This window comes from Jaculus jaculus, chromosome 17 (genome assembly GCF_020740685.1).
Source record: "Jaculus jaculus isolate mJacJac1 chromosome 17, mJacJac1.mat.Y.cur, whole genome shotgun sequence".
Classification (NCBI taxonomy): domain Eukaryota; kingdom Metazoa; phylum Chordata; class Mammalia; order Rodentia; family Dipodidae; genus Jaculus; species Jaculus jaculus.
The window spans coordinates 65,032,542-65,049,903 of NC_059118.1; the positions used below are offsets into that span (position 1 = coordinate 65,032,542).

The window sequence follows — 17,362 nt, forward strand, 5'->3', positions numbered from 1 at the left end:
GGCAAAGACTTCTTGAATATAACCCCAATTGCTCAGGCAATAAAACCACAGAATAACCACTAGGACCTCATGAAATTACAAAGATTTTGTATGGCAAAGGAAACTGTGAATAAAGCAAAGTGGCAACCTACAGAATGCGAAAAAATCTTTGCCAGCTATACATTTGATAGAGGATTAATATCTAGGATATACAAAGAACTCAAAAAATTTGATAATAAATCAAACAACCCAATTTAAAAATGGGCTGTGGAACTAAATAGAGAATTCTCCAAAGAAGAAATACAGATGGAATATAAGCATCTAAAAAAAATGTTCTACATCCCTAGTCATCAGGGAAACGCAGATTAAAACTACACTGAGATTCCATCTCACTCCTATCAGATTGGCTACCATCATGAAAACAAATGACCATAAATGCTGGCGAGGATGTGGAAAAAGAGGAACCCTTCTACACTATTGGTGGGAATGCAATCTGGTCCACCCATTGTGGAAATCAGTGTGGAGGTTCCTAAGACTGCTAAAAATAGATCTACCATATGACCCAGCTATAGCACTCCTAGGCATATATCTTAAGGATTCATCTCATTACCTTAGAGATACGTGCTCAACCATGTTTATTGCTGATCAATTCACAATAGCTGGGAAATGGAACCAGCCTAGCTGTCCCTTAACTGATGAGTAGATAATGAAGATATGGCGCATTTATACAATGGAGTTCTACTCAGCGGTAAAGAAAAATGAAGTTATAAAATTTGCAGGAAAATGGATGGTTCTGGAAAGGATATACTAACTGAGGCCCAGAAAGCCAAGCATTTCATGTTCTCTCTCATATGTGGATCCTAGCTACAGATGACTGGGCTTCTATGTGAGTAGGAAGAAAACTTAGTAGCTAAGGCCAGTGAGCTAGAAAAGAGATATAAAGGGAAGAGAAAAAAAGGGGGGGTACTTAATAGGATGGTATTGTATATAGATTAATGGGGTGAAAAGGCCCAAATGAGGTCAAGGGAAGAGATAGAGTAAAGGAAAGGCAGAGGGAGGGCTACTCAGAATCTAAGAGGATCTAAGTAAATCATATGGAAACCTACTTTTTTGGACAATGGAACACTCAGGAGCCATAGGTTGTTACTAGAAAATTTTCAGTGCCAGGGATGGGATACCTTCTAGTGTGTTGTTGGCCAGGGAGGTCCCTGATGCCCCCAAAACATTACAGGCCGTTGCCAAAGCCCTTGGTTTCCCACCAGGAATAGATGGTAAGACCCTATTGCTGAAGACTCCACATACTTGGGCTACAAGGCCACTGAGAAATTCTGCTGGAACTGAGCTGATAACCTCCTCCATGTAGACCAGCTGACAGAAAGCTGGAAGAAGCCATTCTACATGCAGTTCAATGGGAGAAAGAGATACCACCAGTAAAGATACTCAACAGTGGACACTGCAAGCCTTGTAATTGGCCAGCCAGGCCAAATGAGCCAACGGGTGCAATAGTGGCACGTCTGTCATGGTGGAAACCAACTTCCCTCTGAGTGGACTGGATGTCCACTCCATGGGAGGAAATACATCCCTGATACTGAAAACTTAAAGCAGGGGTAATCATGAGCCCTAAGGGTGTAACATCTGCTACTGTCTGGCTACATGTATATACTCTGCTTATCAAACTGCTCAGTAAGCACTTCTCTTAATCTTCATACCCATACATTAATGCTACTCTCACTTTTGGTAAAGAATCTTCTCTTTTCAGATGGTAGTGACCTTGGGATGATTCAGAAGGTATCATGGTGCTGGAAAGAAGTGACAGGAGTGCTCAGCACTGCGATATCTCTATCACACCTTTCAATGCTCAGGGTCTATTACAGAAGAGGTGGTGGAAACAATGTGAGAGCCAATGAAAGGGTAGGACTCCTTACAGTGTGCTCCCCTGGACACAAAATGGCCTGTATATCCATGGCCTCATAGTGCCTGACAGTACCTACACAAGGCCATCATAATAGGAGAAATAAAATTAAACAAAAGAGAAACTGATTGAGAGGAGAAGGGGATATGACAGAGGATGGAGTTTCAAAAGGGGAAAGTGGGGGAATATTGTTTATAATCATGGAAGTTGTTAATAAAAAAATGAAAAGAAAAAATTAAAAAATAAAAAATTTTATAAACATATTTCTTCAGAACTATAAGTGATTAAGTTGTTTATATAAACCTGTGACTTAGAGTCCTTATTACTTCCTGCCATAATGTAGTAGTTTAATAAAATACACTGCTTGCTCAAAAAAAAAATAATGGAAAACTTAAAATATAATAAAAAGTGACAGACTATCTCCATGGACATTTATAAATGAAAGTCTTCCATATCTTTAGATCTGCTCACGTAACTTGTGCATCATCCCATCAACTACATATATAAATGTAAATTTTCCGTATCTTTACATCTGCTCACGTAACCTGTACATCGTCCCATCAACTACACTTATAAATGTAAATCTTCCATATCTTTCCATCTGCTCACGTAACCTGTACATCGTCCCATCAACTACATTTATAAGTGCAAATCTTCCATATTCTTACATCTGCTCACGTAACCTGTACATCGTCCCATCAACTACACTTATAAGTGTAAGTCTTCCGTATCTTGACATCTGCTCACGTAACCTGTACATTGTCCCATCAGCTACATTTTGTTCTGTAAAAGTGCACATTTTTACTACATATAGACACTACATGAGGCACAGAATGAAAGTAGAAAGGAAGAAAACAGAGATGGAGGGAGGGAAGAAAGAATGCTGCATGAGGGGCAGGATTAGTGGTCCCGTGGTAAATGCACTTGCCACACGAGCGTGAGGGCCAGTGTTCAGCTTCCGGAACTGACACACACACGGGCCAGCTCGGCAGGCTGCCCGTAAGCCCAGTGCTTGGGAAGTGATGCCTCACGGTAGCAGGGCGGCGAGACGGCTGAGTCAATGAGCTCTAGGTTCAAGGATGAGAATCTGCCTCACCAAATAAAGTGGAAAGTGAGAGAGGAAGATAGCCAACATCAACTTCTGGTCACCACATACACACAAGTGCAGGCATAGCTGTGCACATGTGCCCACGTGCATGCAAACACATATACATGCATGCACATACATAGTCCACATGCATGTGAAAAGAAAAAAAGAGAAGAAATGAAGGGGAAGGAAGAAAAGAGGGAGGAAATGGGAAGGAAAAAAGAAAAGAAGGATGGGCTAGAGGGATGGCTTAGAGTTTAAGGCATTTGCTTGCAAATCCAAAGGACCCAGGTTCAATTCCCCAACCCACGTTAGCCAGATGCACAAGGGGGCGCATGCATCTGGAGTTTGTTTGTAGTGGCTGGAGGTGCTGGCATGCTCATTCTCTACCCCCCTTTCTCTGTCAAATAAATAAAAAAAATTATAAAAATATAATATTTTTTAAAAGAAAAGGAAAAGAGAGATGGAAGGGAAGAAAGGAAAGAAAAATTCCTAGAATTTTAAGACTATCAAATTCACAGCTCACAATCACACTGGCAGTCATATAGTAAAAGCCCTTTACCACTCGGGCATAGCCAACCAATCTCTGTGACTAACTGAGGAAAACTGATAGGATAGGAAGACTGTGGTTCACTCACAAAATGCACACCTTACTAACAGAGAAGCCAGCTTCCATGAAATGAAATGTAATGAAAGTACTGGATGCCATGTTCCAATGTTTGTACATTAATTCAGCTCATAAACTCAAATCAGTCAAATCCAAATGTCTAAAAGTTGGTTTACATCAATTATGCCACTTTAGAACACACTACAATGTGGTTATTTATACCCCAAAAGCCTTCCATAAAGATAAATAACTTCATGAATGTACTGAGCTGCGTTAGGAAGGAACTGTGTTGCTTCAAGTACCACCAAAGGGACCTGGCGTGGATCTGAGCAGCACAATTATCAGATTCAAAATTAGAATTGGGACTACCTAACTCCAAGTTAAAACTATTGCGCTTATTTTAGACTCCGTACTAAAAACCTGTATGCAGCACTTTTGCCTAGAACTTTCCTCATTGCGAAGTCTTCTAAGACACCCAGGAATTCTGGATTTATTCATTACAGAACTCTTTTGTCAGAGTTGCTTCAAGTGTTTCTGGCTAAACTTCAACTGAAATCCATCTTCCCATCTACACTGCTCTGTGACTTGTCACTGCAGTAGATATGAATCTTAAATATGCATGTGCAGCTTGACACATCTTAGCACAAAATCAGACTGTTAAACCATTAGTTTCTTAACTCAGCACCCTTGGTGAGACAGAAGAAAATGCTGCTTTCTTTGAAAGGCATATGCCGTTAGACAAATTCAGAATTGTTCAGAGAAACGCATTTTCATGCAGTCACTCAGGGCTGCTCCCCACGCTTCTCCTTCTCAGTTCCTGCTGCTCCACACCAAAACCTGCTCAAAGTTCCCACAGACATGCCCCAATCTCAGGTCCCTTCTCTCGACTTCTTACATAAGTGTAAGTTTTCTGATCAAAGTTGAACATTCCTGTCTGCATTTTCTGACCTTTAATCCACCTGCCCAACCCCTGCTCACAGCCACACTCTTTGTAGGGGACTACCACACACGCACTTGTTCTTTCTATGATCTCTTTATGGACAAAGAGTACTTACTGATGAGCTCTCCTTGCTTCCATCCCTGCTTATATCCATACTCTTGTCTCCTATTCCTTGTTCTGTCTAAGATCTCCTTACAGAGGAAAAGTACTGTCTAGGCCTCATCACTTTCATCTGAGAAGTGAAGTCCTCTCCTTGTGATGCTATCAGCTTTTTCTATATGAAACGTGCCATGTGGAAATACACAGGAGGCCCAGAAAGACCCAGCAAAGGCAGTTTTCTGTTGACGCCTTGCTCTTCCAATTCACCCTGACCACGAATCAGAGGTAGACCTCCCCACCAAACAAACTTAAACCCTAAACAGACCAAGTACGTCATGTCAACGGCTGTGCCTTGCCATTAGGACAAAGTTCTGAGCTCTGAGCAATTCAAGTACTCGCCAAGGCTCAGTCCTGTCCCCTTCATGCTCAACCTTTGTTTTGCTGACTGATCTAGGCCAAGCACCAATGCTACTTCAATATGTGAATGCATAAGTACATAAATCTCATGAAACTTAGCACCTTCGATTTTGAAAATGAAGTTAATATTTGAACAAATGCACAAAAACAAATGACCCAAGGTCCAGACAGACACAGCACAGTCCCTTCTTCAGCTATCAACTATGGCGTTTTCGGTACGTACACACCATGCAACACACAGTTTTCCTGAAAGCAAAGTTTTAAAGACTGACTGGTCCTCTGCAGTAAATACTTGCTAGGTTCTATTTCAGCTTAATTCAATGAAAAGGTTTTTGCATTATGTATAAAACTTTCCTACTCACAAATATCAGTAACCTTTATAACCACAAAAGAAGCAAAAGCATAAATATGGATGTGAAGTGTTTTGGTACAAAGGAGAAAATGAGACATGAAATGCGAAAACCCCAGATGCAGTACTTATTTTCTGCAGAGAAACAAAAATGATGTTTGGTTCCATCAAGCACATGCACATATCTGCACTACTCCAGAACCGTGGGGAAATGGCAAGTCCCACTCCTCAAAGAGCCCACCAGGAGCAGTTTCTACTCTCTGTTCCTGCTGAGCAGGGTGAGTGTCGAAAGTCTGTAAGCATCCAGTTCCACCCATCACTCACTAGTGGGAGAGTTACGGTCATGAATGTTCCAGCAGGCAGCTCACTACTACCAAGACATTTAGGGGCTGGGATGGTGGCTCAGCCATTAAAGGTGCCTGCTGGTAAAACCTGCCCTGGCTCAGTTCCCCAGCATCCACATAAAACCAGACACAACCAGTGGTACAGAGGTCTGGCATTTGTATGCAAACAAGAGACTCTGGTGTGCTCATACACACATGTGCAAATAAATAAATAAAGATGGTTTGCTTTTTTTTTTTTGGTTTTTCCAAGGTAGGGTCTCACTGTAGCCCACGCTGACCTGGAATTCACTATGTAGTTTCAGGGTGGCCTCAAACTCAAGGTGATCCTCCTACCTCTGCCTCCCAAGTGCTGGGATTAAAGGCATGCGCCACCACACCCGACTTAAAGATTGGTTTTTGAAAGAAAGAAACTTAATACTATTTACATTTTTTTGCCATGATAATGGCCCTTCTGGGAATTTGTCATGAGAAATGTTCTAATGAGGGGGCTGGAGAGATGGCTTAGCAGTTAAGGTCTGCAAAGCCAAAGGGTTGGCCTGCAAAACCAAAAGACCTCTGTTTGATTCCTCAGGACCGACATAAGCCAGATGCATGAGGTAGCACATGTGTCTGGAGTTTGTTGGCAGTGGCTGGAGGCCCTGGCATGCCCATTCTCTTTCTCTCTCTTGCTCTCTCTCTCTCTCTCCCTCTCCCTCTCTCTGTCTCCCTTTTTCTCTCTCACTTTCTCAAATAGATAAATAAATTTTTTTAGAAAGAAATATTCTGATGAAGATAAAAGTGAAACATAAAATTTTACTTTGGTCTTATTTATATAAGAAAAAACTTACAAATAACAAATATATAAAACAAGAGAATGATTAAGCAGATTATTGTAGAGCCACACAAAAAATGCAGTTATTACATATAACAAAATTGGAAAAGTTTTAACAATGTGGCAATATGTTAATAACATGATAAATAGGACATGTAATTGTGTTTATATATATAAATATTTATGCATAAATACATGCATACCATATGCAGAAACTGTGAGAAAAATACTTCAAAAATTTAATAACAGTTATTCCTAATACTTTATACGTATATTCAAATTTTCTAAATATACTTTAATAGTATTTTAAAGGTTTTAATTTTGAAAAGTACGAAGTTATCATGAGAATAAAATATTTAAGACCATCTTTCAGGGCTGGAGAGATGGCTTAGCAGTTAAGCGCTTGCCTGTGAAACCTAAGGACCCTGGTTCAAGGCTTAATTCCCCAGGACCCATGTTAGCCAGATGCACAAGGGGACACATGCGTCTGGAGTTCGTTTGCAGTGGCTGGAAGCCCTGGCGCACCCATTCTCTCTCTCTTTCCCTATCTGCTTCTTTCTCTGTCACTCTCAAAAATAAATAAAAATGAACAAAAAAATTTTTATTTTTAAATCTGTCAGGTTGAGAACTAGATACCTGATGCTTAAATTAAGCTCTCTTGTAATTATATCAAGAAAAGTGTCAGTGCACCAGCTGACAGAAAGCTGGAAGAAGCCATTCTACATGCAGTTCAATGGGAGAAAGAGATACCACCAGTAAAGATACTCAACAGTGGACACTGCAAGCCTTATAATTGGCCAGCCAGGCCAAATGAGCCAACAGGTACAAAAGTGGCACGTCTGTCATGGTGGAAACCAACTTCCCTCTGAGTGGACTGGATGTCCACTCCATGGGAGGAAATACATCCCTGATACTGAAAACTTAAAGCAGGGGTAATCATGAGCCCTAAGGGTGTAACATCTGCTACTGTCTGGCTACATGTATATACTCTGCTTATCAAACTGCTCAGTAAGCACTTCTCTTAATCTTCATACCCATACATTAATGCTACTCTCACTTTTGGTAGAGAATCTTCTCTTTTCAGATAGTAGTGACCTTGGGATGATTCAGAAGGTATCATGGTGCTGGAAAGAAGTGACAGGAGTACTCAGCACTGCGATATCTCTATCACACCTTTCAATGCTCAGGGTCTATTACAGAAGAGTTGGTGGAAAGAATGGGAGAGCCAAAGGAAGGGTAGGACTCCTTAAAACATGCTCCTCCAGACACAAAATGGCCTGCATATCCATGTCCTCACCGTGCCTGACACTACCTACCCAAGACCATCATAAGAGGAGAAAAATATCATGGCATCAAAATAAAAAAGAGACTGATTGAGGTGGGAAGGAGATATGATGGAGAATGGAATTTCAAAGGGGAAAGTGGGGGGGAGGGTATTACCATGGGATATTTTTTATAATCATGGAAAATGTTAATAAAAATTGAAGAAAAACAAAAAGAAAAATGTCAGTGCAAATAGAATCTTGACAAAGGTAGTTTGTGTCCAGTGACCATCTAAGCAAATCTTTCTCTTCATGCTCCATGGAGTATGTGGCTGACAAAGCTTCTCTGCCTCCCGAGCATATCTTCCCCAGATGTGAACTGCCTGTCATAAGCACAGCACACTCCATCAGGCTGCTTCCTGAGACATTGAGATCTTAGGAAACCAGGAATTCCTGGTTTTATTGCAAACATGTTTCTCAATTCTCTTCATGAAAGCTTTAATACATGTTGCACCTAAAAGGTTGAATGGCATTTTAGTCAAAAGAAAACATTTGAGCTGGAGAGATGGCTCAGTGGTTAAGGCACTTGCCTCAGAAGCCCAAGGACCCATGTTTGACTCTCCAGATCCCACATAAGCCAGACACACAGGGTGGTGCAAGCACACAAGGTCACACATGTGCAGAAGGGGGTGCACACATCTGGAGTTCAATTGCAGTGGCTGGAGGTCCTGGTGCACCAATTCTCTCTCTCCCTCTGCCTCTCTCTCTCTCTGTCTCTGTCTCATTGAAACAAAGGGAGGGAGGGAGGGAGGGAGGGAGGGAGGGAGGGAGGGAGGGAGGGAGGGAGGGAGGAAGGAAGGAAGGAAGGAAGGAAGGAAGGAAGGAAGGAAGGAAGGAAGGAAGGAAGGAAGGAAGGAAAGAAGGTGGACTTATTTCTGAGGAGGATACTGATGGAAACGTCACTGAAACGAGCCAGTCCTTCCGCTTCCGGCACGGCACACTGTGAGCTGCAGAGGGCTTCGGAAGCAGGTGCCTCAGTGCAGCCACACACGTCCTTCCTCACGGGCTTCCACCTGGACAGCTAACACGGGCCTCAAGTCTGTCTTTGTTGATACCACTGTCATAACTCAATGCTGCTGACAGCATAACCACACAACAGTACCTTGAGTCAAGGATGTTTATGATGGAAAAGCCAGATAAACATATATGCTAATGCAAGTTGGGAACTGGGGTTGCTTATGCTTCAAATTAGATAAAATAAACCCTAACCAGGCCCCAGCTCTGCTTACCATAGCCAGATACCATCCTAGTGAACAAACCCGTGGTCTTTAAGCCACACGCCAAACCATCAAGACAGGCTGTATTATGTTGAGGTCTGTATTTGTGAGGCCTAAGTAAGATATCTGTGACACATGTGGAAGCCTAAGAGTGAAAACACTATGGGCCATGCCTCTGGTCCAGTTGGTACAGAAAACCCTCTGGTTCTCCCACTTCTGTTTTTAAAAAATTATTTATTGCAGCTGGGCGTGGTGATGCATGCCTTTAATCCCAGCACTTGGGAGGCAGAGGTAGGAGGATCACCGTGAGTTCAAGGTCACCCTGAGATTACATAGTAAATTCCAGGCCAGCATGAGCTACAATGAAACCCTACCTCAAAAAAAAAAAAAAATCATTTATTAATTTGAGAGAGAAAGACAAAGAGAATGGGCACACCAGGGCCTGTAACCACTGCAAACAAAATGCAACTGCATGTGGTACCTTGTGCATCCAGCCCTACATGGGTGTTGGGGTACTAGTACTAAGGTACTAATGCTAGGTGCTAGTGCCTTAACCACTAAGCCATTTCTCCAGCCCCCAGTTCTGTATTTCTAATGGATTGTTGTGAGTGTCTCTGTCCATGCCTCCTTCCCTCTTTCAGGACCTGAACCCTACAGTGCTGGCTGCAGCAATTCTTCAGTAATGGGCCAGGCCTACAACAGAAGGTCTTGGGAAAAGCTTCTTCCATTCTTCTTTCTCTCTAGGATAGATTTCCATTCAGGCAGACTCTCCTGCCCTGAAAAATGGCAGCTCACTGCCATCACTGCCCACAGGTCAAGGCCAGCATCTACCTGATGACACACTTCCAGCTGTACTCTTGGGAGTGTCTTCATTCGTGCTCATTTCCTCACTACTGTCCTCCTCACCCTGCTCTGACCTTGGGTAAGTGTATCATTACAAAGTCTTATAGTTATTCAACTTAGGATTTGGGCTGATCACCTTTCAGTGTAAGTATGATATCTTTTCATCAGTGATAGAAACCTTTCAACATCATCTCTGCAGGTTCACTTATGCACATCACATAGTAACTCAAAGTCAGTCTCACACATTTGTTAATGGCGATTTACCAGCTTTCAAGTGTTAGTAACTGAACAGCCATCACTTTTTTGGAGAGGGGTTGTACTTTTGAGGTAGGGTCTCACTCACCCAGGCTGACCTGAAATTCACTAAATAGTCTCAGGCTGGCCTCAAACTTTCAGTGATCCTCCTACCTCTGCCTCCTGAGTGCTAGGATTAAAGGCATGTGCTGCCATGCCAGGCTTAGCTATCATATTTGAAGCTGAATTCTTTCTTAATGTCCGGGAACCCTAGAAATCTAGGAATGATATAGCAAGTATGGCAAGTACGCATCTTATTTTGTTTTCTAATCTGTGCAGACCTGGTCTCTAGGAGGTGTAAAATTCCTCGGTTGCCAGGCCGCGTTAGAGACATCGCCCTGCTGAGGAGAGAAGCCGCAGCAGGTCTTCTCACGGCAAGCTGAGGAGTGGCTTGCGGAACACAGGCCAGGAACGTCAAGTCCTCCTTTCCTTCTTGTCCAGTTCAGGTTCACTGAACATGTGCTGCTGGTAACAAGTTCTACTGGACAGCCTGATAGCACTTCTTCTGTCACCTATCCATGCTTATAGAAACAATTTAGTCTAAAGAACTGCATTTTCCTTTCACACATCTTAAACCCCTTGCTAACACATGGAATTCTCAAAACAAGTCCTTATGGTTAATATCCTTAAAACTAACTGCTGCCTAGTCAGCCACTAACATTAATCTTTCCTAAAAACCTCATACCTGAAGAACAAGGCTATTTCATCTACAAAGCAAATTTATTCAGTTCAAAGGTTTTCATGAATATTTTCATAGAGACTTCATCACTGAGATGAGCAGAGCTCTCCACCACAGACCCCTAAGTATCCTGAAGCTGCTTAAACCTGCACAGTCATCTCTGCATCCAACTCGCTCTCCTCTGCCACTCACCTGCACGTCTTATAGTCTAGCTTACTTCATAAGCAGTGAGCCACTCATTGGATGCCTTCAATTATTTATTAACCAACCCTCTCGGTTTATATTTTAACTTTTGTGCATATGCCTGTGGTGTGCATGTGTGTCCATATGTGTGTGAAGTATGTGTCAGTGCATGTGTGCATAGAAGTGTGTGTGGATGCCAAAGGCAGACAGCATGTGAGCAGGTACAAGCAGGAGTCTTTCACAATCACGCTGTACTTTACTGAGACGGATCTCTCAATGAACCCAGAGCTCACTGGTCCAAATAGCTTAGCTAGCCAGCCGCCCCAGTATCCTCCTGTCTCCCCCTCCCAAGCCATAATAGGGCCACAGGAGCACTCTGCCATGCATGGCTCTTTGTGTGGGTTCTGGGAATTCTCACTTGTGTCTTCACACTTGTGCAGAACTAACTGAGCCATTACCCTCCACTCCCAATCCTCTTAATCTATGCAGCCAACATCTTTACTTGCTTTGGCTATATAATCGTTTCTTATTTTCATGACTACCTGGTAATCACCATCACTATAACTACACACATGTCCCACAATGTGTACACAGTGTAGCTCCCCAAAAGAGAAGACACCTTGTGGCCATACCACAGTCAGGCTCATAACAACGTTCTGGTTTCTACTACTGATAACAACAGAGCTTCCAGTCCCGCCTCTGTCTACTATTACAGGCTCTCCAGCCCTTAAGGTTTTCACAATGCAACTGGATTCAAGTGCCCCACCCCCTGCTGTCTTTCGAGAACCCATACACACCCAAAAATCGTAACATAGCAAATTATACAAAATCCTAGCACCATCAGTTTCTAAGTCAAATTAGTTCAATTTTAAGTGAGTTTGGGCAACACTTTTATGAGAGAAACAAACAAAACTTTGTTTAGGAGGCTGTCTGAAACTTAAAAACTACAAATCTAGGAACCTTTGGGCTCAGGTGTCCCTTTGTCCCAATTCTACCACTTCACATCAATTTGGCCCAATATGGCCTTTTCTACACCTTCGCCACCATCCCACACTAGGGACAACAGGATGCCCTTCTAAAACACATATGACTGTATCAGTTTTCTGCTGGTAAACCTAACAGCCCTAACTTTAAGTCTAGAACTTGAGAGTCCCAAGCTACCTTCCTCACCTCTGCTTGACTGCTGTCCCAAGACAGACACTGTGTTTCACTCCTCAGAACCTCTGTGCCAAGCGATGGAGGACTTTCAGTCACTCCATGAATAGTGTTTTCTTTCATTTTTTTTTTATTTCAGCATACATATGTTAACAGTTGCACTAAAATTTTAATTACAAAGAAAAATAACAATGACCCTTAACTAAAGCAGTATTACCTCACCTATTTGGTGACATTCAAAAAAGGGAAGTATAATTTACCATGATGGAAAAATAAAGCATATTATGTCCTGCAGTAGAAGGAGCATGTTCTGAATCCAGGAGAATCAAGAACATAGCTGAAATGTAGACAAATGGTACAAATGTGGCAAAGATTAAACTGCATAAGCCCAGCTCCTGGTCATGGTTATCCTGGCCAGACCTTCCTTCTGAAGGGGCATGGGGAAGATAACACACCAGAAGGTAATCATCAGGGACAAAGCTACACACTGACACTGACATGGATATCCACCTGAAGAGCAACAGGGTCTATTTTGCACCGGGCAGGACTTGTGCAAGGCTCAGAGAATAAGATCACCAAAAGGCCAGCTTTACTGTGTAGAGGAGAAGATGCGAGGTCTACATATTCTGGAACTAACTGAGCACCAGGGAAGCTCATCTCTCTCCTGCAGGCTTGAATTAAATAAATATGAATAAAATGCATTTGGAAAATAGATATTGGCTCTTTATGTCTAATAACCTAGTTAGTAACCACCTGTGAACATGGATATCTCTCCCCTGGAAAGTAACACTTTGAGGGCAGGAACAATTCATTTTATTGCTTCTGTTCCATAGTCAGCATATGAAGAGCCCACATAGAGCCTGTGTTTGTTCCACAGATGGATGAATGAGTAGCTCTCGCACCAAACATGTAACATGGTCAGCATAAGTACTCAGGGCTCACACTAACACCGTCATGCATGTGAAGTACTCAGTGCTCACACTAACACCGTCATGCACATGAAGTACTCAGGGCTCACACTAACACGATCATGCACATGAAGTACTCAGGGCTCACACTAACACCGTCATGCACATGAAGTACTCAGGGCTCACACTAACACAGTCATGCACGTGAAGTACTCAGTGCTCACACTAACACCGTCATGCACGTGAAGTACTCAGTGCTCACACTAACACCGTCATTCAGGGCTCACACTAACACGGTCATGCACATGAAGTACTCAGCGCTTACACTAACACCATCATGCATGTGAAGCACTCAGGGCTCACACTAACACAGTCATGCACGTGAAGTACTCAGTGCTTACACTAACACCGTCATGCATGTGAAGCACTCAGGGCTCACACTAACATGGTCATGCACATGAAGTACTCAGTGCTTACACTAACACCGTCATGCATGTGAAGCACTCAGGGCTCACACTAACACGGTCATGCTCGTGAAGTACTCAGTGCTCACACTAACACGGTCATGCACGTGAAGTACTCAGTGCTCTCACTAACACGGTCATGCACGTGAAGTACTCAGTGCTCACACTAACACGGTCATGCACGTGAAGCACTCAGGGCTCACACTAACACCGTCATGCACGTGAAGTACTCAGTGCTCACACTAACACCGTCATGCACGTGAAGTACTCAGTGCTCACACTAACACGGTCATGCACGTGAAGTACTCAGGGCTCACACTAACACCGTCATGCACATGAAGTACTCAGGGCTCACACTAACACCGTCATGCACGTGAAGTACTCAGTGCTCACACTAACACCATCATGCACGTGAAGCACTCAGGGCTCACACTAACACAGTCATGCACGTGAAGCACTCAGAGCTCACACTAACACCGTCATGCACGTGAAGCACTCAGAGCTCACACTAACACCGTCATGCACGTGAAGTACTCAGTGCTCACACTAACACCGTCATGCACGTGAAGCACTCAGGGCTCACACTAACACGGTCATGCACGTGAAGTACTCAGTGCTCTCACTAACATGGTCATGCACGTGAAGTACTCAGCAATCACATTAACATCATCAGCATATGAAGAGCCCACACAAAGCATGTGCTTCTTCTACAAATGAACAACTGAATATGAATGAACAGTTCTCACACCACACTGCTCAAGCAATTGTTTCTAGTAAGCTAAACATTAAACAAAGTGCCATTCATACAACATATGGGCAAATGGACAATGTATTTTGAAATCTGTGGGCAAGACCATGACGTGCATGGAGGATGCATGCAAACACAATGGAACTGACAGCATTCCATACCTTTCCTTGAATTCTGTCCATTCAGAATCAAGGGTTATTTTTCACAGAATCCAGTACACCTGAGTCCCAGAAACAACTGTAGGTTCTCATTAACAATGGCCTTGCTTCTACCCTAGGTACATCAACATCCTTGAAAAGCAAGAAGTGAAAAACTCTCCAGCAATAATTCATCACCATGCATTTCTCTGACTGATTCCAGAACATGTAGGAGGCAAAAGAGACGCACGCAGAGGCTGGAGACCAGGGCTCCAGCACACATGAGGATCTGTAGCTCGGAAATACCAGCAAGCACTTGTCACACACCAGTGCTCTTGGCTTACAAGGGTTAGTATAAGTAATATTTAGCTCAAATGGTTATTTATTTACCTATCATTGATCTCAAGAGCTACTTAAGGCAAGGTTTATAGCCATCAGCAAGAAACTGGCACTGAATGTTGCTGCCTGGGGCACATAGCCTCCACTGGTTGGCAAAGGCCCTTTACAGTAGTAATGAGTGTGCCATTTGTCAAGACAATTATGCATGAGTTTAGCAGCTGCAGAAAGCAGACAAGTAAAGGGCCCAGGGCATATAGATTGGACGCCAGAGAGCACGCCTAACACTTCAGTCTTTTGTAACAGTGATCTTTTGTTATACATAATACCTTTAAAAAAAAAAATAAGTCCAAGGGGGAAAAAGTGGTGGGAGAAGCAAGTCTTGACACAGCTATTATTTGAATTTACAATGCTCTCTTCCCATTCAAGAGTTTTTATCAGCATAGTTCAGTTGACAAATTACTAACAAAACCAATCTTTGCTAATAACTGACAAGGTTCCAATAGTGAGAAAAGTGAAGGAAGGTGTTCTTCACCCTGGGAGTTTATTTATTCAGAAACAGAAAACATCCCATGAGAAAAGTATCTGTGATGAAACAAAAACAATGGGGAAATGCAAATTTTAAAAGGTTTTTCTCTTTTTCATTAAGTACAAGTAACAATACCGTCTCATGAGAAATTGGACAAAAATATGTAACTGAATGAATGCATGCATGAGGGAAAGATTGTGGACAAAGCCCTACAAATTAATTTCAGCATTTGCTGGTAAGTGACTGAAGATGTCATGGTAAGTCAAGCCTGTAAACTCAGCTCTCAGGAGGCTGAAGGGGAGAAACACCATGAGCTAAAGCCATACTGAGCTACAGAGTGCTTTCAGGTTAACCTGGGCTAGATAGAGTGAGACACTGCCTCAAAAACAAGCAACAAAAATAGAAGATATAACGATATGTGGAATTGCTATGAGTTTTTCACTACTTCTCACTTCTAACAGTATCCATGTTACCGGTCCCTATTGGTAGGAATGTATTCTTAAATGTGTTCGAGAAAATAGCCCTCTCAGTGAACGAGGCACATACATGCACACAAATAAACACATGCAAACACATATGCATACAACCAAACATACACACACAGCAAAACAAAACTAAATCACCCCTAACACTCTTTATTATCTCAAGAAAGCCAAGTGATAACAAAAATACTACTTAACCACAGAAAATATTGACCTATTACCACTCTGTATTGTGTTTTGTACAAAAAGAAAATAGTAATTTACCTGCACTTGTATATATTCCACATTTGAGGAGCTACAATATAAATAATTATCCATAGAATTCAGCACTAGAGTTTTACAACAATTTTACTATGATATACATGTACATTACAACTGTAAACTTTTAAAGTATTCAACTAATGATGCAAATGAAGCAAACCAAAAATGAACCCAACATGGCTCAGAGAAATTTTGCAGAGGAGGGGGGGGTGAAAAGAACGTCAGAGCCACATGTTGGGTCATGATATGCAGAGACATTTATCCTACCCATAACTGTGGGCTAATTCCAGAATGCATGACCCATATACCTCAACAAGGAGGGACCAAGGGGAGGGGGTAGGTCATGGATGAGCCTAATAATGGTACCAAACTGACTGTATGTGCTGAATACAAAACTAATTAATAAAAAAAATTTTTTTAAAGAAAGTAAAGCTAGAAACCGGAGAGTACACTGAGCAAACCTTGGGTTGGGATAACAGGGACTACACTCCTTAGCAGTAATGTAAACTTTAATGCGTTTTCTCTTTGGGTCTTGGTTTCCTCATTTGGCAAATGAAAGTAAAATCCTTGTGATGTTTCTCTCTCTGAATGTCTGAGCTATCTTTGGTCTGAATGGAACAATGACAATAAAGTAATTGTTAAACTATAAAAAAATTTAAAAATAACTAAAATAAATAATTAAAATATTCAACTAATGAGAAAAAATAAGGTTTTGCACAGAAATACTTTGGCAATAAGAATGGTAATGGCAAGTAAATTTAAAAATTGTTTTAAACCTGCTCATTAATTACACATTGAAACTATTTTAAGGAATTAAATATATGATTGCTATAGAAACATAACTTCCAGGTTAAACTCTCCTAAGTATAATTAATAAATGGACTTTTCACCTAAGATTGTCCAAAAAAAGTCATTTCATATAAAATCCTGGGGTCCTGACTCTGATAGAGAAGGGAGTGAATGCAGCACAGAGAGGTTCTGGCAGTCCACAGCCCAGTGTCCACAGACCACGATGAAGCGGACGCTGGCTAAGACTTTATAGTGCTGTACAATGCAGAGTACTGACTAAAGCCTGTGCCTCGTGTCTTTAAACTTCCGCACAGCAAGCAGTGCCTCAATTAGGCTCCTAGCGCATGGCTTCTGTCCACCTCACAAACTCTGCACTTGGTGATTCTAAAAGGCACTTACTTACAATGGACACATACCACTTTACACAGCAAAATCACCGAAAAATGCATAAGAATGTGCAAAACATGACA

At 42.1% G+C, this 17,362-nt stretch overlaps 1 protein-coding gene across 1 annotated transcript in view; it reads right to left on the reverse strand.

Moving 5' to 3' along the window:
* Fars2 (phenylalanyl-tRNA synthetase 2, mitochondrial) overlaps window positions 1-17,362 on the reverse strand; it is a 459,371-nt gene that overhangs the window by 364,382 nt on the left and 77,627 nt on the right. The window lies entirely within an intron of this gene.